Below are 27,697 nucleotides of genomic sequence, written 5' to 3' on the forward strand. Positions count from 1 at the left end.
GTGGCCTATTTCTGGTTTATTTATATTGCATCATGTTTTGCAACAAATTATTAGACATGTGTTGTTTTCTGATTGGTTGGTTATGACATAATGTGATGATGTGTTATATTCTGATTGGCTTATTGTTTCAGATGCTTTCAATGCGGTCTGTGCTTAGGCTATATAAATAGATTTTGCATTGCATATCAGCCAGTATTGAGAGAGTTGTTGAAGAGTAAGGGTGTGTTGTTGCAGTGCTGCTCATATTCTTTTAAACACAAAAATATTGCAAATTTATATAAATTGAATTACAAATCTATTTGATTTAATAGACAGAATTTTTGACAACCTGTCATAGGTTTATTAAGTATAGAATTTTGATTTGAACCCCAAGAAATTTTATATAAATACCAAAGCCAAAAATATTAACACACACACACACACATACACATATACACACACACAAATCACACTACTGAACCCAACTGATATTTTTTATTAAGTATAAAGTTTTGATTTGGACCCCAGGAAATCTTATATAATAAACAACAACAAAAATGCCTAATCAAAAATATTGTAATCAATGCAATAAGAATATATCCAGCCCCAATTGGGTTAAGCACCAAAAGAATTGTAATCCAGATAAAAGCAGAATTCTCACAAAAATATGCCCAAAATGCTACAAAAAATATAACATGAAATATTTCACTTATACTTGTTCTGCACAGTCATCAACATTTCCAAACAAAATTGATTGGAAATATTTGTGTGATTGCCCTCTATAACTTAGATTGCAAGGCCATATTTTGTAATTTTCTAGACCAGGAGCTAGACCCTATGCACCAGAAACAGGCCATAAAATGCCTCTCCACAAATTATATGAACATCATGGAACACACAATACACTTTACAATTTTGAAAATCTCAATTTAAATTCAGGAACAAGAGATTTGGATTTTATATATCTGGAAATATCCCTTTTTTCAAAAAATGTTTGCATCTTGAATCAACCTACAAACAATATTACATGTTAGGCTGGGCTATCTCAACAGCAGAGGCATGCAGCTTAGTGGTTTCCCGCACTCACACTCTGTAAATACATTCCATGATTTTATTATTCTATTAAAGCACCCAATGCTGCAATTTTTAAATTTTTGCTGAAGAAGATACATGATTATCTCAGTCATGTTCAACATCTGAGAATTGTATGCATCAAAATATTGCAGGTGATGATTAAAATCTGCACCACTATACAACATTCCACTATCTGTTGTAACAAATTCTGCCTTTTGGAACCTATCCAGATGCATCATCAAAAATCTAAAATGTTTCCAGTTTGAGCTCTGATTGGGAAGAATCTCAAAATCATAGAATCTCCCCACACTTGCATGATTTGAAAACCATCCTCTATAATAGGAAAAATCAATATAATAATAAAAAAAACAACAAACTGTCCCACAATTCTTCTTCAAGAATTATACTTGTGGCACTCAAAATCAGTGATGTATCTCAAGTTTAGAAATTTGAAGCTTTGTGTGCTGTGCAGTGCCCAGTGGAACTCTGTTTCATTATTGATTGAAAATAAATCATACTCTGAGAGTGTTGAGAATCTAATTTTGAAATCAGGAAGAAGAGATTCAGATCTAATATATTTTGCAACATCTCTTCTGTCAAAAAATGACATGAGCATTGATCCTATTGTGCACCTACACAATTGTGGAGAGCAATCATGTAGATATAAACAGAAATTGTACATGGCTCTGTGTACCTCCCGATCAGAATTTGAGGTTGAGATTTGAAGATTGCAAAAAATTGCAGTTTAAAGGTTCAAAATATCTTAAATCATGAAATTTTATCTTCAAACTCAGCAAATACAGAATAATCTCATTTGCATTTATGACCCCTGAGATATATTTTCCCCTTCTAACAAAATCCGCACCAGAAAACACCAAGCCTGTATCTGTGGTTACAAATTCAAAATCATCATAGGATTTCAAATAAGTATCATAATTTAAATGTTTCCAGTTCTCAGATATGTCAAATGGGATATGAAAACAATACATTGATTCAAAATATTTTGTTGTGAACCAATATTTTTTTCTGTAACAATCATAAAAACCTACAAACAGCCCAACAATTCTCCTGTGCAACAGATATATGTATTTTTCCTTCTTGCCCAACAATCCCAGATGTGTGCATCCAAATTCATGGTCACTGTCAAGCACCCACCTAAATTCTGTCTCATTTCTAACTGCAAACACATCATATTCACATAAATCGGAAAATGCAAGCTTGAACCTTTCCAACAGTGATTCCGATTGTATATATTGCGACAAATTCCTTCTCTCAAAAAACATTGCAACAAGTGCTGTGTGTTATCCTTCTAAAACAATGCACATTCAAAAATGCAATGCTGTAATTTTTTAAGAGCATGCCCAACACTATGCTTAATAATATTGTTTTTTTGTTGCTGATAATCCCGATTTATTTCCAAATCACACTGCCCGGGATACATGTTTGCTGAACAATATTGCAAAATTGGAACTGTAGCAACTATGTATGTATTTTTGGGAGCTTTGATAATTGTTCCCCACACCTGCATGTTTCATTCCAAGAGGTTTTGTCTAGGCACAGTGCAAGGCACTTACTGCTGCAATTTCTGAATTTTTGCCTCAGAAAATACAGAACAAGCTCATTCAGGCATTTGTGCTTTAAATACCCAACAAGATCCGGGTGGAAATCATCTGCACTGAACAAGTGCCCATCATCTGTGGTCACAAATTCAATATTCCTATTAAACAGATTGGGATTGGAAATTATTCTGTTCAAAAATTTAAAATGCACCCAATTTCAGCTCTGATCAGCCATGAGCTCTAAATCATAATCTTCATACCCATCACAACAATTGCCGTACCAACATTCATCAAACAATTTCAACCTGCAGAAATAATAATAGCTCCCAGTGTGGTGATGCACAAACAATCCACAAATTCTCTTAAACTTGTTGTACATAAATTTTTCAAACTTGCTGATGCTCTTCAGTGAAAAGTATTGAAAATTCTTGTCACTATCAAGCACCCAGTGCATTTCAGTCTCATTCTGAACTGTAAACAGGTCATACTCGGACAGGTTCAGGAACCTAAGCCTAAAATCCCCGACAAGTGATTTAGATTTAATGTATTTTGAAATTGATCTCCTGTCAAAAAAATTCTGCATTATGACAGGCACAATGGCAGTGTGAACAATTTCCTGTCGCATTGGCATGTATTTTGTATGTTGTGTGCTTCAAGTGACAGGCTTATGCATTCATGCTCACAGTTTTTAAATTTTTGCCTAAACATAAACATGAGAATTTCATTGAAGTTTGTATGTTTTAAAAATTTGCTCATGCCTGGCTTAAAATCTTCAGGTAGGTATAAATTGCCCTCATCTGTAGTGACATATTCAAGAGGATTCAGGTCCACATAAACTCTGTTTGAGATTTTATAATGGACCCAGTTTAGACTCTGCGGCATAATTATGTCCATTCTGTGCACAAAACAATTCTTATTGCAATTGTTGTACCAGTAATCATCATACATTGCAAATCCACAATGCCAATAATAACACTCTACAGAATAATGCACAAAAAATCCAACAATTCTTTTGCATGTATTGAACATGGATATTTCAAATCTTGTCAGGGATTTCAGGGACAGGTAGTGAAAAGCAAAATCACTTGAAAGCACCCACTGCATCTCAGTTTCATTCTGCACAGAGAACAGGTTATGCTCAGAGAGTCCAGAGAACCTATGCCTGAAATCCTCAACAAGTGATTCTGATTTTATATATTTGTAAATAGATCTTCTGTCAAAAAATTCCATACTTTTGATTCAATCCTCTCTCCCACTGCTCTGCTTTCCCTGCTGTTTCTGTTCTCTCTCTGCTGTTTTTGCTCTATCTGAAATTAAATTTTTAATCTAGATAATTGTTTCCCACAATTGCATGTTCCGCTGAGATTGCTCCCACCTAGAATCTTTGCAATGCAATCAGAGTCACAGTGTTTGAATTTTTCTCTTATGAAATACATAATAATCTCATTCAAGTATATATGCTTAGAGTACCACACACAATCAGGATCAAAATCATCCCCACTGTACAAGTGGCCACTGTCTGTTGTAACAAATTCAATATTATGATTTGTAGATATCCTGAATTTGTAATGCATCCAATTCAAGCTTGGGTATGAAACAATATTCATCCTATGCTCTGCAAACAAATTATAGCAATTACTCAACCAATGATTATTGAATATTTTAAGCATGAAATAATAACCATAATTATCTGTGTAAAAATTCACAAAAAATCCAGCAATTCTGCCACACTTGTTGTAAACAATTTTTTCAAACTTGCTTATATGTTTGAGGCACAGGTAGTGAAAGGGCAAGGCACTGTCAAGCACCCATTGCATCTCTGTTTCATTGCAAACTGCAAACAGGTCATACTCAGAGAATCCAGATAATCTGATTCTGATATTTTCCACCATTGTTCCTATATAAACGTTTCAACGTATGTTCAACATGTAATTTGTTTGCAGAGCATAGGATGGATATTGTTTCATACCCAAGCTTGAATTGGATGCATTACAAATTCAGGATATCTACAAATCATAATATTGAATTTGTTACAACAGACAGTGGCCACTTGTAGAGTGGGGATGATTTTGATCCTGATTGTGTGTGGTACTCTAAGCATATACACTTGAATGAGATTATTATGTATTTCATAAGAGAAAAATTAGTTATTTTGGTGCTATTTTTTTTTCAAACCACACCCCTTCTTTTATAAAATTTTATTCGCCGAATGAAGATATCATCTTCCAAAAGGGATATTTGGTTATTTTTTATCTTTGTAGAAACTATTCAGTACTGTGGCAAAAAATCTTCAAAAAATCTTGCCCTTAGGGACACTTTCGTACAGTTGCCAACACTGCGACTGATATAAATGAACGAAAGTTAGCATGTCGATGAGTCACCTCGGTCACACTGGTTCTGTTGAACTATGTTACACAGTGGCATGTAAAGCTGCTTGTAATGTCATGGTTGAAAATTGTGTAATCGCATTTAATATCTACCCTTGGTTACCCATATGCGCCAAGATAGAAGGACGTCACTTCAACGAAAGTAGCACGTTACAAGTTGTTTTGTTTGTAACACGAACCATATACGGTGACGGGATAACGACCTTCACTCCGGAACGTTGAAAGGCCTTTCTTTTTAGCTGTCATAAAGTATGCTCTTTGAAGTTTTATTATTTGTTTTAATCTTCGCCTTCGAGGGTGATCATTTCATTTTAGACGTTAAGAGATATGATTCATAATTACTATTTCATTCGTAGACAATTTATTCTGAGTTTCTAGCAACTATGTGGTTAATTGAAGAATGTCAGGCACGAATAGACAATCACCTTTTCCGAACGTCAAGGGCTTTTCTAGACGTCGAGGACGAGCATGAGATAATCTTTTCTAGACGTCGAAGGGAATCCTACCCTACTTTCGAAACGTCGAGGAGGAGACGATCACTTTCTTTGGATGCGAAGCAGGAGGCATCCCGTTTGTAGACGTCAGAGAGGAGATGATCACCTTTTTACAAGTCAAGGAGGAGACGATGACTTCTTCTAAACGCCTAGGAGAATCCTATCCTCTTTTCTAAACGTCGAGAAGGAGATGATCACCTTCTTTGGATGCCAAGCAGGAGGCGATCTCTTTTGTCGACGTCAAGGAGCAGGTGATCACTTTTTTACAAGTCCAGGAGGACACGATGACATTTTCTAGACGTCGAGGAGAATCCTATCCTCTTCTCTAAACGTCGAGGAGGAGATGATTACCTTCTTTGGATGCCAAACAGGCAGCGATCTCTTTGTAGACGTCAAAGAGGAAATGATCACTTTTTTACAAGTCAAGGAGAAAACTATGACTTCTTCTAGACGTCGACAAGAATCATAACTTATCTTCTAAACGTCGAGGAGGAGATGATCACCTTCTTTGGATACCAAGCAGGAGGTGATCTCTTTTGTCGACGTCAAAGAGGAGGTGATTACTTTTTTACAAGTCCAGGAGGAGACGATTACTTTTTCTAGAAGTCGAGGAGAATCCTATCCTCTTTTCTAAAAGTCCAAGAGGAGATGATCACCATCTCTGAATGCCAAGCAGAAGGCGATCTCTTTTGTAGACGTCAAAGAGGAAATGATCACTTTTTTACAAGTCAAGGAGAAAACTATGACTTTTTCTAGACGTCGACAAGAATCATATCTTCATTTCTAAACGTCGAGGATTAGATGGTCACCATCTTTTAATGCCAAGCAGGAGGCGAAATCTTTTGTCGACGTCAAAGAGGAGGTGATCACTTTTTAACAAGTCCAGGAGGAGACGATTGCTTTTTCTAGACGTCGAGGAGAGTCCTATCCTCTTTTCTAAACGTCGAGGAGGAGATGATCACCTTCTTTGGATGCCAAGCAGGAGGCGATGTCTTTAGTAATGGTCAAAGAGGAGGTTTGGTCACTTTTCTACAAGTCAAGGAGGATACGATGCAGGCGCGTATATTGTAGGCTACCTAGGCTATCGCCGAAGCCCAGATTAAATACAGAAAATAATCGACTGTGAAATGTGACTGATGCTTCACTCTCAAACAACGAAGTAGACCGGAAGTAAACCGGAAGTAGACCGGATGTAAATAGGTGTAGGTGGGTGTGGGTGTGGGTGTGGGTGAGTGTGTGTGGGTTTAGATGGGTGTAGGTGTACTTTAACTCGTAAAAAATTATGACATTCGTACGAAGTACGAGATGAAAAAACACAGATTTACAATAGTATAAAATCAACAAAAACATAATCAAAATAGGTTTTCCATTGTGGTTAAATTAATAAAAATAATAGGCCTCGTACCACTCGTACCAAGTACGAGGTGAAAAATCACAGATTTGCAATAGTATAAAATCGACAAGAACATCGTCAAAATAGGTTTTCCATTGTGCTTAAATTAATAAAAATAATAGGCCTCGTACCAAGTATTACTTTGAACCGGTCCAATATCTCTACTCCCTCGTATATGCCATATATATATATATGTATTAAATAAACTTTTAATACGTATAGAATTTAGCGTTAACATGTTGCATATGTATTTTCTCATTATACGTCGATCCATGTTGCATATGTGTAAAACATATGTTGAACATGAAAATTATACATGTCATATGGCACATGTAATTATATTCGGAATTCATTTTCTGTCTTTTAAAAATACAGTTTGTGTACTTGTTTTCCATTATTAACTAATGTGAAATTGTACGTGTTGAAAAAATATTTCAAATCCTTTTTTCCAACACAAATGCTCTAGCAGCGACTTCTAATCCTTTTTTGAACGATTTACGAGGATAATATCGTCTTTGATACTACTACTAATAATAATAACGATATAGGTCCGTTAATTATGGTACTTGCCACTGTACTATTTAATAATACACTATTTAATCAGGATTATACGCACATGTAAACATTTGTGTGCTACTTCATACTGCATTACTGTGGTTAGGGTTACATTTTTATACAATGCGTAATCAACGTTAAAAAATATACTTTTATGTGTGTATGTGTTAGAATGTGTGAAGATATTAAGCTCCCATAAATGATTATGCGAGAAAGTGCAGTATAAAACAGAATATCATAATCAAGTTCTTAATCAAAAGTTACATAGAGAGGCGTAGCTAGGTTGATCAGTTCGGTGGGGCCCAAAACTTAAGATTTTTTTTCTATCAAACCATTAAAAACTAACAAACTATCAATATACCATATAGGCCTACAGAAGTATATGTACAGTATATATATATATATATATATATATATATATATATATATATATAAAATCTTGTTGGAAGAGAGTAGTAGGAAAATGGGGAAGCTGGATCATCCGGAAGAATTGGGGTACCCTATAGGTGCTTTCACCGCGTAGGTACCTGATATTTTTTAAACGAGTCGTAGCCTTTTACGCTGTATATTTTAAGGGTACCTTCACCGGAAAGCACCTATAGGGTAGTAGCGAACCGTAGCCTTTTACACTGTATATTTTAAGGTACCTTCACGGGAAAGCACCTATAGAGCAGTACCTTCACGGTAACCCAGTACCTTCACGGGAAAGCGCCTATAGAGCAGTACCTTCACGGTTAACCCAGTACCTTCACGGGAAAGCACCTACAAGGTAGTAGCGAACCGTAGCCTTTTACGCTGTATATTTTAAGGTACCTTCACGGGAAAGCACCTAAAGAGCAGTACCTTCACGGTTAACCCAGTACCTTCACGGGAAAGCGCCTATAGAGCAGTACCTTCAAGATTAACCCAGTAAGTTCACGGGAAAGCGCCTATAGAGCAGTACCTTCACGGTTAACCTAGTATCTTCACGGGAAAGCGCCTATAGAGCAGTATCTTCACGTTTCACCCAGTACCTTCACGGGAAAGCACCTATAGAGCAGTATCTTCACGGTTAACCCAGTACCTTCACAGGAAAGCGCCTATAGAGCAGTACCTTCACGGTTAACCCAGTACCTTCACGGGAAAGCGCCTATAGAGCAGTACCTTCACAGTTATTTTCCAAACAGCCCAAAATAATAACCTCCTTTCACGTTTTTTTCAAACCTAACGCAGGTAACTGTCAGCGTTGCCAACTCTGCGTAGCCGTTTACGCTGTATATTACCAGAGTTCATGGTGTACGTGAACCTTACTGTCAGCGTTGCCAACTCTGCCATCAACATTTCACCACAATATTTTACGAGTTAAACTAACCTAGTGAGTTGGCAACATTTATTCTATCATGCACGAACTAACCTAACCTCTCCCAATGGCGAATGGCTCTGATTGGTCAGGTCACCTCAGACAGCGTGCCCCCTGCGAACATTTCATGGCGTCTTTTGTGATCAATTTTGTGCGCGTGAGCCTCGAAGTCTTTTGTGAGTCCGTATATTTCATATTTTTATGCTGTACAACACAAAAGTGAAAATAAGTAGTGTAATTGATACTACTATAAACTCGAGAAAGTATGAACCCCCCTCAGGCAGATTTGGCTACACTTAAAACAAGCTCAACATGCCCATATGAGCTTTTTGCTCAAGTGTGGAACCCTGTCTAATCCAAGATTTTTGTAAAAATGCCCTCGGGAATTTCCCGGGAAAGTATGACCCCCCTCAGATTGATTTGCCTACACTTATAAAAGGCACTTCTGTGAGATTGTTGTCCATAAATTTGTTAAAAATATGCCCCTCTTGATATTTTTTTTGGCTACACTTAAAAACTAGGCCAAACGTATTAACACACACACACACACACACACACACACACACATATTTACTTCCGGTCCACTTCCGGTCCACTTCCGGTCCACTTCCGGTTTGCCTACTTCCGGTCCACTTGTGGCCTATTTCTGGTTTATTTATATTGCATCATGTTTTGCAACAAATTATTAGACATGTGTTGTTTTCTGATTGGTTGGTTATGACATAATGTGATGATGTGTTATATTCTGATTGGCTTATTGTTTCAGATGCTTTCAATGCGGTCTGTGCTTAGGCTATATAAAGAGATTTTGCATTGCATATCAGCCAGTATTGAGAGAGTTGTTGAAGAGTAAGGGTGTGTTGTTGCAGTGCTGCTCATATTTATTTAAACACAAAAATATTGCAAATTTATATAAATTGAATTACAAATCTATTTGATTTAATAGACAGAATTTTTGACAACCTGTCATAGGTTTATTAAGTATAGAATTTTGATTTGAACCCCAAGAAATTTTATATAAATACCAAAGCCAAAAATATTAACACACACACACACATACACATACACACACACACAAATCACACTACTGAACCCAACTGATATTTTTTATTAAGTATAAAGTTTTGATTTGGACCCCAGGAAATCTTATATAATAAACAACAACAAAAATGCCTAATCAAAAATATTGTAATCAATGCAATAAGAATATATCCAGCCCCAATTGGGTTAAGCACCAAAAGAATTGTAATCCAGATAAAAGCAGAATTCTCACAAAAATATGCCCAAAATGCTATAAAAAATATAACATGAAATATTTCACTTATACTTGTTCTGCACAGTCATCAACATTTCCAAACAAAATTGATTGGAAATATTTGTGTGATTGCCCTCTATAACTTAGATTGCAAGGCCATATTTTGTAATTTTCTAGACCAGGAGCTAGACCCTATGCACCAGAAACAGGCCATAAAATGCCTCTCCACAAATTATATGAACATCATGGAACACACAATACACTTTACAATTTTGAAAATCTCAATTTAAATTCAGGAACAAGAGATTTGGATTTTATATATCTGGAAATATCCCTTTTTTCAAAAAATGTTTGCACCTTGAATCAACCTACAAACAATATTACATGTTAGGCTGGGCTATCTCAACAGCAGAGGCATGCAGCTTAGTGGTTTCCCGCACTCACACTCTGTAAATACATTCCATGATTTTATTATTCTATTAAAGCACCCAATGCTGCAATTTTTAAATTTTTGCTGAAGAAGATACATGATTATCTCAGTCATGTTCAACATCTGAGAATTGTATGCATCAAAATATTGCAGGTGATGATTAAAATCTGCACCACTATACAACATTCCACTATCTGTTGTAACAAATTCTGCCTTTTGGAACCTATCCAGATGCATCATCAAAAATCTAAAATGTTTCCAGTTTGAGCTCTGATTGGGAAGAATCTCAAAATCATAGAATCTCCCCACACTTGCATGATTTGAAAACCATCCTCTATAATAGGAAAAATCAATATAATAATAAAAAAAACAACAAACTGTCCCACAATTCTTCTTCAAGAATTATACTTGTGGCACTCAAAATCAGTGATGTATCTCAAGTTTAGAAATTTGAAGCTTTGTGTGCTGTGCAGTGCCCAGTGGAACTCTGTTTCATTATTGATTGAAAATAAATCATACTCTGAGAGTGTTGAGAATCTAATTTTGAAATCAGGAAGAAGAGATTCAGATCTAATATATTTTGCAACATCTCTTCTGTCAAAAAATGACATGAGCATTGATCCTATTGTGCACCTACACAATTGTGGAGAGCAATCATGTAGATATAAACAGAAATTGTACATGGCTCTGTGTACCTCCCGATCAGAATTTGAGGTTGAGATTTGAAGATTGCAAAAAATTGCAGTTTAAAGGTTCAAAATATCTTAAATCATGAAATTTTATCTTCAAACTCAGCAAATACAGAATAATCTCATTTGCATTTATGACCCCTGAGATATATTTTCCCCTTCTAACAAAATCCGCACCAGAAAACACCAAGCCTGTATCTGTGGTTACAAATTCAAAATCATCATAGGATTTCAAATAAGTATCATAATTTAAATGTTTCCAGTTCTCAGATATGTCAAATGGGATATGAAAACAATACATTGATTCAAAATATTTTGTTGTGAACCAATATTTTTTTCTGTAACAATCATAAAAACCTACAAACAGCCCAACAATTCTCCTGTGCAACAGATATATGTATTTTTCCTTCTTGCCCAACAATCCCAGATGTATGCATCCAAATTCATGGTCACTGTCAAGCACCCACCTAAATTCTGTCTCATTTCTAACTGCAAACACATCATATTCACATAAATCGGAAAATGCAAGCTTGAACCTTTCCAACAGTGATTCCGATTGTATATATTGTGACAAATTCCTTCTCTCAAAAAACATTGCAACAAGTGCTGTGTGTTATCCTTCTAAAACAATGCACATTCAAAAATGCAATGCTGTAATTTTTTAAGAGCATGCCCAACACTATGCTTAATAATATTGTTTTTTTGTTGCTGATAATCCCGATTTATTTCCAAATCACACTGCCCGGGATACATGTTTGCTGAACAATATTGCAAAATTGGAACTGTAGCAACTATGTATGTATTTTTGGGAGCTTTGATAATTGTTCCCCACACCTGCATGTTTCATTCCAAGAGGTTTTGTCTAGGCACAGTGCAAGGCACTTACTGCTGCAATTTCTGAATTTTTGCCTCAGAAAATACAGAACAAGCTCATTCAGGCATTTGTGCTTTAAATACCCAACAAGATCCGGGTGGAAATCATCTGCACTGAACAAGTGCCCATCATCTGTGGTCACAAATTCAATATTCCTATTAAACAGATTGGGATTGGAAATTATTCTGTTCAAAAATTTAAAATGCACCCAATTTCAGCTCTGATCAGCCATGAGCTCTAAATCATAATCTTCATACCCATCACAACAATTGCCGTACCAACATTCATCAAACAATTTCAACCTGCAGAAATAATAATAGCTCCCAGTGTGGTGATGCACAAACAATCCACAAATTCTCTTAAACTTGTTGTACATAAATTTTTCAAACTTGCTGATGCTCTTCAGTGAAAAGTATTGAAAATTCTTGTCACTATCAAGCACCCAGTGCATTTCAGTCTCATTCTGAACTGTAAACAGGTCATACTCGGACAGGTTCAGGAACCTAAGCCTAAAATCCCCGACAAGTGATTTAGATTTAATGTATTTTGAAATTGATCTCCTGTCAAAAAAATTCTGCATTATGACAGGCACAATGGCAGTGTGAACAATTTCCTGTCGCATTGGCATGTATTTTGTATGTTGTGTGCTTCAAGTGACAGGCTTATGCATTCATGCTCACAGTTTTTAAATTTTTGCCTAAACATAAACATGAGAATTTCATTGAAGTTTGTATGTTTTAAAAATTTGCTCATGCCTGGCTTAAAATCTTCAGGTAGGTATAAATTGCCCTCATCTGTAGTGACATATTCAAGAGGATTCAGGTCCACATAAACTCTGTTTGAGATTTTATAATGGACCCAGTTTAGACTCTGCGGCATAATTATGTCCATTCTGTGCACAAAACAATTCTTATTGCAATTGTTGTACCAGTAATCATCATACATTGCAAATCCACAATGCCAATAATAACACTCTACAGAATAATGCACAAAAAATCCAACAATTCTTTTGCATGTATTGAACATGGATATTTCAAATCTTGTCAGGGATTTCAGGGACAGGTAGTGAAAAGCAAAATCACTTGAAAGCACCCACTGCATCTCAGTTTCATTCTGCACAGAGAACAGGTTATGCTCAGAGAGTCCAGAGAACCTATGCCTGAAATCCTCAACAAGTGATTCTGATTTTATATATTTGTAAATAGATCTTCTGTCAAAAAATTCCATACTTTTGATTCAATCCTCTCTCCCACTGCTCTGCTTTCCCTGCTGTTTCTGTTCTCTCTCTGCTGTTTTTGCTCTATCTGAAATTAAATTTTTAATCTAGATAATTGTTTCCCACAATTGCATGTTCCGCTGAGATTGCTCCCACCTAGAATCTTTGCAATGCAATCAGAGTCACAGTGTTTGAATTTTTCTCTTATGAAATACATAATAATCTCATTCAAGTATATATGCTTAGAGTACCACACACAATCAGGATCAAAATCATCCCCACTGTACAAGTGGCCACTGTCTGATGTAACAAATTCAATATTATGATTTGTAGATATCCTGAATTTGTAATGCATCCAATTCAAGCTTGGGTATGAAACAATATTCATCCTATGCTCTGCAAACAAATTATAGCAATTACTCAACCAATGATTATTGAATATTTTAAGCATGAAATAATAACCATAATTATCTGTGTAAAAATTCACAAAAAATCCAGCAATTCTGCCACACTTGTTGTAAACAATTTTTTCAAACTTGCTTATATGTTTGAGGCACAGGTAGTGAAAGGGCAAGGCACTGTCAAGCACCCATTGCATCTCTGTTTCATTGCAAACTGCAAACAGGTCATACTCAGAGAATCCAGATAATCTGATTCTGATATTTTCCACCATTGTTCCTATATAAACGTTTCAACGTATGTTCAACATGTAATTTGTTTGCAGAGCATAGGATGGATATTGTTTCATACCCAAGCTTGAATTGGATGCATTACAAATTCAGGATATCTACAAATCATAATATTGAATTTGTTACAACAGACAGTGGCCACTTGTAGAGTGGGGATGATTTTGATCCTGATTGTGTGTGGTACTCTAAGCATATACACTTGAATGAGATTATTATGTATTTCATAAGAGAAAAATTAGTTATTTTGGTGCTATTTTTTTTTCAAACCACACCCCTTCTTTTATAAAATTTTATTCGCCAAATGAAGATATCATCTTCCAAAAGGGATATTTGGTTATTTTTTATCTTTGTAGAAACTATTCAGTACTGTGGCAAAAAATCTTCAAAAAATCTTGCCCTTAGGGACACTTTCGTACAGTTGCCAACACTGCGACTGATATAAATGAACGAAAGTTAGCATGTCGATGAGTCACCTCGGTCACACTGGTTCTGTTGAACTATGTTACACAGTGGCATGTAAAGCTGCTTGTAATGTCATGGTTGAAAATTGTGTAATCGCATTTAATATCTACCCTTGGTTACCCATATGCGCCAAGATAGAAGGACGTCACTTCAACGAAAGTAGCACGTTACAAGTTGTTTTGTTTGTAACACGAACCATATACGGTGACGGGATAACGACCTTCACTCCGGAACGTTGAAAGGCCTTTCTTTTTAGCTGTCATAAAGTATGCTCTTTGAAGTTTTATTATTTGTTTTAATCTTCGCCTTCGAGGGTGATCATTTCATTTTAGACGTTAAGAGATATGATTCATAATTACTATTTCATTCGTAGACAATTTATTCTGAGTTTCTAGCAACTATGTGGTTAATTGAAGAATGTCAGGCACGAATAGACAATCACCTTTTCCGAACGTCAAGGGCTTTTCTAGACGTCGAGGACGAGCATGAGATAATCTTTTCTAGACGTCGAAGGAAATCCTACCCTACTTTCGAAACGTCGAGGAGGAGACGATCACTTTCTTTGGATGCGAAGCAGGAGGCATCCCGTTTGTAGACGTCAGAGAGGAGATGATCACCTTTTTACAAGTCAAGGAGGAGACGATGACTTCTTCTAAACGCCTAGGAGAATCCTATCCTCTTTTCTAAACGTCGAGAAGGAGATGATCACCTTCTTTGGATGCCAAGCAGGAGGCGATCTCTTTTGTCGACGTCAAGGAGCAGGTGATCACTTTTTTACAAGTCCAGGAGGACACGATGACATTTTCTAGACGTCGAGGAGAATCCTATCCTCTTCTCTAAACGTCGAGGAGGAGATGATTACCTTCTATGGATGCCAAACAGGCAGCGATCTCTTTGTAGACGTCAAAGAGGAAATGATCACTTTTTTACAAGTCAAGGAGAAAACTATGACTTCTTCTAGACGTCGACAAGAATCATAACTTATCTTCTAAACGTCGAGGAGGAGATGATCACCTTCTTTGGATGCCAAGCAGGAGGTGATCTCTTTTGTCGACGTCAAAGAGGAGGTGATTACTTTTTTACAAGTCCAGGAGGAGACGATTACTTTTTCTAGAAGTCGAGGAGAATCCTATCCTCTTTTCTAAAAGTCCAAGAGGAGATGATCACCATCTCTGAATGCCAAGCAGAAGGCGATCTCCCTTGGAGACGTCAAAGAGGAGGTGATTACTTTTTATAAGTCCAGGAGGAGACGATGACTTTTTCTAGATGTCAAGGAGAATCCTAACCTCTTTTCTAAACGTAGAGGAGGAGATGATCACCATCTTTGAATGCCGAGCAGGCAGCGATCTCTTTTGTAGACGTCAAAGAGGAAATGATCACTTTTTTACAAGTCAAGGAGAAAACTATGACTTTTTCTAGACGTCGACAAGAATCATATCTTCATTTCTAAACGTCGAGGATTAGATGGTCACCATCTTTTAATGCCAAGCAGGAGGCGAAATCTTTTGTCGACGTCAAAGAGGAGGTGATCACTTTTTAACAAGTCCAGGAGGAGACGATTGCTTTTTCTAGACGTCGAGGAGAGTCCTATCCTCTTTTCTAAACGTCGAGGAGGAGATGATCACCTTCTTTGGATGCCAAGCAGGAGGCGATGTCTTTAGTAATGGTCAAAGAGGAGGTTTGGTCACTTTTCTACAAGTCAAGGAGGATACGATGCAGGCGCGTATATTGTAGGCTACCTAGGCTATCGCCGAAGCCCAGATTAAATACAGAAAATAATCGACTGTGAAATGTGACTGATGCTTCACTCTCAAACAACGAAGTAGACCGGAAGTAAACCGGAAGTAGACCGGATGTAAATAGGTGTAGGTGGGTGTGGGTGTGGGTGTGGGTGAGTGTGTGTGGGTTTAAATGGGTGTAGGTGTACTTTAACTCGTAAAAAATTATGACATTCGTACGAAGTACGAGATGAAAAAACACAGATTTACAATAGTATAAAATCAACAAAAACATAATCAAAATAGGTTTTCCATTGTGGTTAAATTAATAAAAATAATAGGCCTCGTACCACTCGTACCAAGTACGAGGTGAAAAATCACAGATTTGCAATAGTATAAAATCGACAAGAACATCGTCAAAATAGGTTTTCCATTGTGCTTAAATTAATAAAAATAATAGGCCTCGTACCAAGTATCTCTTTGAACCGGTCCAATATCTCTACTCCCTCGTATATGCCATATATATATATGTATTAAATAAACTTTTAATACGTATAGAATTTAGCGTTAACATGTTGCATATGTATTTTCTCACTATACGTCGATCCATGTTGCATATGTGTAAAACATATGTTGAACATGAAAATTATACATGTCATATGGCACATGTAATTATATTCGGAATTCATTTTCTGTCTTTTAAAAATACAGTTTGTGTACTTGTTTTCCATTATTAACTAATGTGAAATTGTACGTGTTGAAAAAATATTTCAAATCCTTTTTTCCAACACAAATGCTCTAGCAGCGACTTCTAATCCTTTTTTGAACGATTTACGAGGATAATATCGTCTTTGATACTACTACTAATAATAATAACGATATAGGTCCGTTAATTATGGTACTTGCCACTGTACTATTTAATAATACACTATTTAATCAGGATTATACGCACATGTAAACATTTGTGTGCTACTTCATACTGCATTACTGTGGTTAGGGTTACATTTTTATACAATGCGTAATCAACGTTAAAAAATATACTTTTATGTGTGTATGTGTTAGCATGTGTGAAGATATTAAGCTCCCATAAATGATTATGCGAGAAAGTGCAGTATAAAACAGAATATCATAATCAAGTTCTTAATCAAAAGTTACATAGAGAGGCGTAGCTAGGTTGATCAGTTCGGTGGGGCCCAAAACTTAAGATTTTTTTTCTATCAAACCATTAAAAACTAACAAACTATCAATATACCATATAGGCCTACAGAAGTATATGTACAGTATATATATATATATATATATATATATATAAAATCTTGTTGGAAGAGAGTAGTAGGAAAATGGGGAAGCTGGATCATCCGGAAGAATTGGGGTACCCTATAGGTGCTTTCACCGCGTAGGTACCTGATATTTTTTAAACGAGTCATAGCCTTTTACGCTGTATATTTTAAGGGTACCTTCACCGGAAAGCACCTATAGGGTAGTAGCGAACCGTAGCCTTTTACACTGTATATTTTAAGGTACCTTCACGGGAAAGCACCTATAGAGCAGTACCTTCACGGTAACCCAGTACCTTCACGGGAAAGCGCCTATATAGCAGTACCTTCACGGTTAACCCAGTACCTTCACGGGAAAGCACCTATAAGGTAGTAGCGAACCGTAGCCTTTTACGCTGTATATTTTAAGGTACCTTTACGGGAAAGCACCTAAAGAGCAGTACCTTCACGGTTAACCCAGTACCTTCACGGGAAAGCGCCTATAGAGCAGTACCTTCAAGATTAACCCAGTAAGTTCACGGGAAAGCGCCTATAGAGCAGTACCTTCACGGTTAACCTAGTATCTTCACGGGAAAGCGCCTATAGAGCAGTATCTTCACGTTTCACCCAGTACCTTCACGGGAAAGCACCTATAGAGCAGTATCTTCACGGTTAACCCAGTACCTTCACAGGAAAGCGCCTATAGAGCAGTACCTTCACGGTTAACCCAGTACCTTCACGGGAAAGCGCCTATAGAGCAGTACCTTCACGGTTATTTTCCAAACAGCCCAAAATAATAACCTCCTTTCACGTTTTTTTCAAACCTAACGCAGGTAACTGTCAGCGTTGCCAACTCTGCGTAGCCGTTTACGCTGTATATTACCAGAGTTCACGGTGTACGTGAACCTTACTGTCAGCGTTGCCAACTCTGCCATCAACATTTCACCACAATATTTTACGAGTTAAACTAACCTAGTGAGTTGGCAACATTTATTCTATCATGCACGAACTAACCTAACCTCTCCCAATGGCGAATGGCTCTGATTGGTCAGGTCACCTCAGACAGCGTGCCCCCTGCGAACATTTCATGGCGTCTTTTGTGATCAATTTTGTGCGCGTGAGCCTCGAAGTCTTTTGTGAGTCCGTATATTTCATATTTTTATGCTGTACAACACAAAAGTGAAAATAAGTAGTGTAATTGATACTACTATAAACTCGAGAAAGTATGAACCCCCCTCAGGCAGATTTGGCTACACTTAAAACAAGCTCAACATGCCCATATGAGCTTTTTGCTCAAGTGTGGAACCCTGTCTAATCCAAGATTTTTGTAAAAATGCCCTCGGGAATTTCCCGGGAAAGTATGACCCCCCTCAGATTGATTTGCCTACACTTATAAAAGGCACTTCTGTGAGATTGTTGTCCATAAATTTGTTAAAAATATGCCCCTCTTGATATTTTTTTTGGCTACACTTAAAACTAGGCCAAACGTATTAACACACACACACACACACACACACACACACAAACACACACACACACACACACACACACACACACACACATATTTACTTCCGGTCCACTTCCGGTCCACTTCCGGTTCACTTCCGGTCCACTTCCGGTTTGCCTACTTCCGGTCCACTTGTGGCCTATTTCTGGTTTATTTATATTGCATCATGTTTTGCAACAAATTATTAGACATGTGTTGTTTTCTGATTGTTTGGTTATGACATAATTTGATGATGTGTTATATTCTGATTGGCTTATTGTTTCAGATGCTTTCAATGCGGTCTGTGCTTAGGCTATATAAAGAGATTTTGCATTGCATATCAGCCAGTATTGAGAGAGTTGTTGAAGAGTAAGGGTGTGTTGTTGCAGTGCTGCTCATATTTTTTTAAACACAAAAATATTGCAAATTTATATAAATTGAATTACAAATCTATTTGATTTAATAGACAGAATTTTTGACAACCTGTCATAGGTTTATTAAGTATAGAATTTTGATTTGAACCCCAAGAAATTTTATATAAATACCAAAGCCAAAAATATTAACACACACACACACACATACACATATACACACACACAAATCACACTACTGAACCCAACTGATATTTTTTATTAAGTATAAAGTTTTGATTTGGACCCCAGGAAATCTTATATAATAAACAACAACAAAAATGCCTAATCAAAAATATTGTAATCAATGCAATAAGAATATATCCAGCCCCAATTGGGTTAAGCACCAAAAGAATTGTAATCCAGATAAAAGCAGAATTCTCACAAAAATATGCCCAAAATGCTATAAAAAATATAACATGAAATATTTCACTTATACTTGTTCTGCACAGTCATCAACATTTCCAAACAAAATTGATTGGAAATATTTGTGTGATTGCCCTCTATAACTTAGATTGCAAGGCCATATTTTGTAATTTTCTAGACCAGGAGCTAGACCCTATGCACCAGAAACAGGCCATAAAATGCCTCTCCACAAATTATATGAACATCATGGAACACACAATACACTTTACAATTTTGAAAATCTCAATTTAAATTCAGGAACAAGAGATTTGGATTTTATATATCTGGAAATATCCCTTTTTTCAAAAAATGTTTGCACCTTGAATCAACCTACAAACAATATTACATGTTAGGCTGGGCTATCTCAACAGCAGAGGCATGCAGCTTAGTGGTTTCCCGCACTCACACTCTGTAAATACATTCCATGATTTTATTATTCTATTAAAGCACCCAATGCTGCAATTTTTAAATTTTTGCTGAAGAAGATACATGATTATCTCAGTCATGTTCAACATCTGAGAATTGTATGCATCAAAATATTGCAGGTGATGATTAAAATCTGCACCACTATACAACATTCCACTATCTGTTGTAACAAATTCTGCCTTTTGGAACCTATCCAGATGCATCATCAAAAATCTAAAATGTTTCCAGTTTGAGCTCTGATTGGGAAGAATCTCAAAATCATAGAATCTCCCCACACTTGCATGATTTGAAAACCATCCTCTATAATAGGAAAAATCAATATAATAATAAAAAAAACAACAAACTGTCCCACAATTCTTCTTCAAGAATTATACTTGTGGCACTCAAAATCAGTGATGTATCTCAAGTTTAGAAATTTGAAGCTTTGTGTGCTGTGCAGTGCCCAGTGGAACTCTGTTTCATTATTGATTGAAAATAAATCATACTCTGAGAGTGTTGAGAATCTAATTTTGAAATCAGGAAGAAGAGATTCAGATCTAATATATTTTGCAACATCTCTTCTGTCAAAAAATAACATGAGCATTGATCCTATTGTGCACCTACACAATTGTGGAGAGCAATCATGTAGATATAAACAGAAATTGTACATGGCTCTGTGTACCTCCCGATCAGAATTTGAGGTTGAGATTTGAAGATTGCAAAAAATTGCAGTTTAAAGGTTCAAAATATCTTAAATCATGAAATTTTATCTTCAAACTCAGCAAATACAGAATAATCTCATTTGCATTTATGACCCCTGAGATATATTTTCCCCTTCTAACAAAATCCGCACCAGAAAACACCAAGCCTGTATCTGTGGTTACAAATTCAAAATCATCATAGGATTTCAAATAAGTATCATAATTTAAATGTTTCCAGTTCTCAGATATGTCAAATGGGATATGAAAACAATACATTGATTCAAAATATTTTGTTGTGAACCAATATTTTTTTCTGTAACAATCATAAAAACCTACAAACAGCCCAACAATTCTCCTGTGCAACAGATATATGTATTTTTCCTTCTTGCCCAACAATCCCAGATGTATGCAACCAAATTCATGGTCACTGTCAAGCACCCACCTAAATTCTGTCTCATTTCTAACTGCAAACACATCATATTCACATAAATCGGAAAATGCAAGCTTGAACCTTTCCAACAGTGATTCCGATTGTATATATTGTGACAAATTCCTTCTCTCAAAAAACATTGCAACAAGTGCTGTGTGTTATCCTTCTAAAACAATGCACATTCAAAAATGCAATGCTGTAATTTTTTAAGAGCATGCCCAACACTATGCTTAATAATATTGTTTTTTTGTTGCTGATAATCCCGATTTATTTCCAAATCACACTGCCCGGGATACATGTTTGCTGAACAATATTGCAAAATTGGAACTGTAGCAACTATGTATGTATTTTTGGGAGCTTTGATAATTGTTCCCCACACCTGCACAGTGCAAGGCACTTACTGCTGCAATTTCTGAATTTTTGCCTCAGAAAATACAGAACAAGCTCATTCAGGCATTTGTGCTTTAAATACCCAACAAGATCCGGGTGGAAATCATCTGCACTGAACAAGTGCCCATCATCTGTGGTCACAAATTCAATATTCCTATTAAACAGATTGGGATTGGAAATTATTCTGTTCAAAAATTTAAAATGCACCCAATTTCAGCTCTGATCAGCCATGAGCTCTAAATCATAATCTTCATACCCATCACAACAATTGCCGTACCAACATTCATCAAACAATTTCAACCTGCAGAAATAATAATAGCTCCCAGTGTGGTGATGCACAAACAATCCACAAATTCTCTTAAACTTGTTGTACATAAATTTTTCAAACTTGCTGATGCTCTTCAGTGAAAAGTATTGAAAATTCTTGTCACTATCAAGCACCCAGTGCATTTCAGTCTCATTCTGAACTGTAAACAGGTCATACTCGGACAGGTTCAGGAACCTAAGCCTAAAATCCCCGACAAGTGATTTAGATTTAATGTATTTTGAAATTGATCTCCTGTCAAAAAAATTCTGCATTATGACAGGCACAATGGCAGTGTAAACAATTTCCTGTCGCATTGTCATGTATTTTGTATGTTGTGTGCTTCAAGTGACAGGCTTATGCATTCATGCTCACAGTTTTTAAATTTTTGCCTAAACATAAACATGAGAATTTCATTGAAGTTTGTATGTTTTAAAAATTTGCACATGCCTGGCTTAAAATCTTCAGGTAGGTATAAATTGCCCTCATCTGTAGTGACATATTCAAGAGGATTCAGGTCCACATAAACTCTGTTTGAGATTTTATAATGGACCCAGTTTAGACTCTGCGGCATAATTATGTCCATTCTGTGCACAAAACAATTCTTATTGCAATTGTTGTACCAGTAATCATCATACATTGCAAATCCACAATGCCAATAATAACACTCTACAGAATAATGCACAAAAAATCCAACAATTCTTTTGCATGTATTGAACATGGATATTTCAAATCTTGTCAGGGATTTCAGGGACAGGTAGTGAAAAGCAAAATCACTTGAAAGCACCCACTGCATCTCAGTTTCATTCTGCACAGAGAACAGGTTATGCTCAGAGAGTCCAGAGAACCTATGCCTGAAATCCTCAACAAGTGATTCTGATTTTATATATTTGTAAATAGATCTTCTGTCAAAAAATTCCATACTTTTGATTCAATCCTCTCTCCCACTGCTCTGCTTTCCCTGCTGTTTCTGTTCTCTCTCTGCTGTTTTTGCTCTATCTGAAATTAAATTTTTAATCTAGATAATTGTTTCCCACAATTGCATGTTCCGCTGAGATTGCTCCCACCTAGAATCTTTGCAATGCAATCAGAGTCACAGTGTTTGAATTTTTCTCTTATGAAATACATAATAATCTCATTCAAGTATATATGCTTAGAGTACCACACACAATCAGGATCAAAATCATCCCCACTGTACAAGTGGCCACTGTCTGTTGTAACAAATTCAATATTATGATTTGTAGATATCCTGAATTTGTAATGCATCCAATTCAAGCTTGGGTATGAAACAATATTCATCCTATGCTCTGCAAACAAATTATAGCAATTACTCAACCAATGATTATTGAATATTTTAAGCATGAAATAATAACCATAATTATCTGTGTAAAAATTCACAAAAAATCCAGCAATTCTGCCACACTTGTTGTAAACAATTTTTTCAAACTTGCTTATATGTTTGAGGCACAGGTAGTGAAAGGGCAAGGCACTGTCAAGCACCCATTGCATCTCTGTTTCATTGCAAACTGCAAACAGGTCATACTCAGAGAATCCAGATAATCTGATTCTGATATTTTCCACCATTGTTCCTATATAAACGTTTCAACGTATGTTCAACATGTAATTTGTTTGCAGAGCATAGGATGGATATTGTTTCATACCCAAGCTTGAATTGGATGCATTACAAATTCAGGATATCTACAAATCATAATATTGAATTTGTTACAACAGACAGTGGCCACTTGTAGAGTGGGGATGATTTTGATCCTGATTGTGTGTGGTACTCTAAGCATATACACTTGAATGAGATTATTATGTATTTCATAAGAGAAAAATTAGTTATTTTGGTGCTATTTTTTTTTCAAACCACACCCCTTCTTTTATAAAATTTTATTCGCCGAATGAAGATATCATCTTCCAAAAGGGATATTTGGTTATTTTTTATCTTTGTAGAAACTATTCAGTACTGTGGCAAAAAATCTTCAAAAAATCTTGCCCTTAGGGACACTTTCGTACAGTTGCCAACACTGTGACTGATATAAATGAATGAAAGTTAGCATGTCGATGAGTCACCTCGGTCACACTGGTTCTGTTGAACTATGTTACACAGTGGCATGTAAAGCTGCTTGTAATGTCATGGTTGAAAATTGTGTAATCGCATTTAATATCTACCCTTGGTTACCCATATGCGCCAAGATAGAAGGACGTCACTTCAACGAAAGTAGCACGTTACAAGTTGTTTTGTTTGTAACACGAACCATATACGGTGACGGGATAACGACCTTCACTCCGGAACGTTGAAAGGCCTTTCTTTTTAGCTGTCATAAAGTATGCTCTTTGAAGTTTTATTATTTGTTTTAATCTTCGCCTTCGAGGGTGATCATTTCATTTTAGACGTTAAGAGATATGATTCATAATTACTATTTCATTCGTAGACAATTTATTCTGAGTTTCTAGCAACTATGTGGTTAATTGAAGAATGTCAGGCACGAATAGACAATCACCTTTTCCGAACGTCAAGGGCTTTTCTAGACGTCGAGGACGAGCATGAGATAATCTTTTCTAGACGTCGAAGGGAATCCTACCCTACTTTCGAAACGTCGAGGAGGAGACGATCACTTTCTTTGGATGCGAAGCAGGAGGCATCCCGTTTGTAGACGTCAGAGAGGAGATGATCACCTTTTTACAAGTCAAGGAGGAGACGATGACTTCTTCTAAATGCCTAGGAGAATCCTATCCTCTTTTCTAAACGTCGAGAAGGAGATGATCACATTCTTTGGATGCCAAGCAGGAGGCGATCTCTTTTGTCGACGTCAAGGAGCAGGTGATCACTTTTTTACAAGTCCAGGAGGACACGATGACATTTTCTAGACGTCGAGGAGAATCCTATCCTCTTCTCTAAACGTCGAGGAGGAGATGATTACCTTCTTTGGATGCCAAACAGGCAGCGATCTCTCTTGTCGACGTCAAAGAGGAGGTGATCACTTTTGTACAAGTCAAGTAGGAGACGGTGACATTTTCTAAACGAAGAGGAGAATCTTATCCTTTTTTCTAAAGGTCGAGGAGATGATCACCTTCCTTGGATGCCAAGTAGGAGGCGATCTCTTTTGTAGACGTCAAAGAGGAGGTGATCACTTTTTTACAAGTCCAGGAGGAGACGATGGTTTTTTCTAGACGTCGAGAAGAATCTCATCCTCTCTTCTAAACGTAGAGGAGGAGATAATTACCTTCTTTGGATGCCAAGCAGGCAGCGATCTCTTTTGTAGACGTCAAAGAGGAGATGATCACTTTTTAACAAGTCAAGGAGAAAACTATGACTTTTTACAGACGTCGACAAGAATCATATCTTCTTTTCTAAACGTCGAGGAGGAGATGATCACCTTCTTTGGATGCCACGCAGGAGTCGATCTCTTTTGTAGACGTCAAAGAGGAAATGATCACTTTTTTACAAGTCAAGGAGAAAACTATGACTTCTTCTAGACGTCGACAAGAATCATATCTTATCTTCTAAACGTCGAGGAGGAGATGATCACCTTCTTTGGATGCCAAGCAGGAGGTGATCTCTTTTGTCGACGTCAAAGAGGAGGTGATTACTTTTTTACAAGTCCAGGAGGAGACGATTACTTTTTCTAGAAGTCGAGGAGAATCCTATCCTCTTTTCTAAAAGTCCAAGAGGAGATGGTCACCATCTCTGAATGCCAAGCAGAAGGCGATCTCCCTTGTAGACGTCAAAGAGGAGGTGATTACTTTTTATAAGTCCAGGAGGAGACGATGACTTTTTCTAGATGTCAAGGAGAATCCTAACCTCTTTTCTAAACGTAGAGGAGGAGATGATCACCATCTTTGAATGCCGAGCAGGCAGCGATCTCTTTTGTAGACGTCAAAGAGGAAATGATCACTTTTTTACAAGTCAAGGAGAAAACTATGACTTTTTCTAGACGTCGACAAGAATCATATCTTCATTTCTAAACGTCGAGGATTAGATGATCACCATCTTTTAATGCCAAGCAGGAGGCGAAATCTTTTGTCGACATCAAAGAGGAGGTGATCACTTTTTAACAAGTCCAGGAGGAGACGATTGCTTTTTCTAGACGTCGAGGAGAGTCCTATCCTCTTTTCTAAACGTCGAGGAGGAGATGATCACCTTCTTTAGATGCCAAGCAGGAGGCGATGTCTTTAGTAATGGTCAAAGAGGAGGTTTGGTCACTTTTCTACAAGTCAAGGAGGATACGATGCAGGCGCGTATATTGTAGGCTACCTAGGCTATCGCCGAAGCCCAGATTAAATACAGAAAATAATCGACTGTGAAATGTGACTGATGCTTCACTCTCAAACAACGAAGTAGACCGGAAGTAAACCGGAAGTAGACCGGATGTAAATAGGTGTAGGTGGGTGTGGGTGTGGGTGTGGGTGAGTGTGTGTGGGTTTAGATGGGTGTAGGTGTACTTTAACTCGTAAAAAATTATGACATTCGTACGAAGTACGAGATGAAAAAACACAGATTTACAATAGTATAAAATCAACAAAAACATAATCAAAATAGGTTTTCCATTGTGGTTAAATTAATAAAAATAATAGGCCTCGTACCACTCGTACCAAGTACGAGGTGAAAAATCACAGATTTGCAATAGTATAAAATCGACAAGAACATCGTCAAAATAGGTTTTCCATTGTGCTTAAATTAATAAAAATAATAGGCCTCGTACCAAGTATTACTTTGAACCGGTCCAATATCTCTACTCCCTCGTATATGCCATATATATATATGTATTAAATAAACTTTTAATACGTATAGAATTTAGCGTTAACATGTTGCATATGTATTTTCTCACTATACGTCGATCCATGTTGCATATGTGTAAAACATATGTTGAACATGAAAATTATACATGTCATATGGCACATGTAATTATATTCGGAATTCATTTTCTGTCTTTTAAAAATACAGTTTGTGTACTTGTTTTCCATTATTAACTAATGTGAAATTGTACGTGTTGAAAAAATATTTCAAATCCTTTTTTCCAACACAAATGCTCTAGCAGCGACTTCTAATCCTTTTTTGAACGATTTACGAGGATAATATCGTCTTTGATACTACTACTAATAATAATAACGATATAGGTCCATTAATTATGGTACTTGCCACTGTACTATTTAATAATACACTATTTAATCAGGATTATACGCACATGTAAACATTTGTGTGCTACTTCATACTGCATTACTGTGGTTAGGGTTACATTTTTATACAATGCGTAATCAACGTTAAAAAATATACTTTTATGTGTGTATGTGTTAGCATGTGTGAAGATATTAAGCTCCCATAAATGATTATGCGAGAAAGTGCAGTATAAAACAGAATATCATAATCAAGTTCTTAATCAAAAGTTACATAGAGAGGCGTAGCTAGGTTGATCAGTTCGGTGGGGCCCAAAACTTAAGATTTTTTTTCTATCAAACCATTAAAAACTAACAAACTATCAATATACCATATAGGCCTACAGAAGTATATGTACAGTATATATATATATATATATATATATATATATATATATATATATAAAATCTTGTTGGAAGAGAGTAGTAGGAAAATGGGGAAGCTGGATCATCCGGAAGAATTGGGGTACCCTATAGGTGCTTTCACCGCGTAGGTACCTGATATTTTTTAAACGAGTCGTAGCCTTTTACGCTGTATATTTTAAGGGTACCTTCACCGGAAAGCACCTATAGGGTAGTAGCGAACCGTAGCCTTTTACACTGTATATTTTAAGGTACCTTCACGGGAAAGCACCTATAG

The sequence above is a fragment of the Lepisma saccharinum genome, unplaced genomic scaffold, assembly GCF_977018435.1.
Source record: "Lepisma saccharinum unplaced genomic scaffold, izLepSacc3.1 HAP1_SCAFFOLD_655, whole genome shotgun sequence".
In the NCBI taxonomy this organism is placed as follows: domain Eukaryota; kingdom Metazoa; phylum Arthropoda; class Insecta; order Zygentoma; family Lepismatidae; genus Lepisma; species Lepisma saccharinum.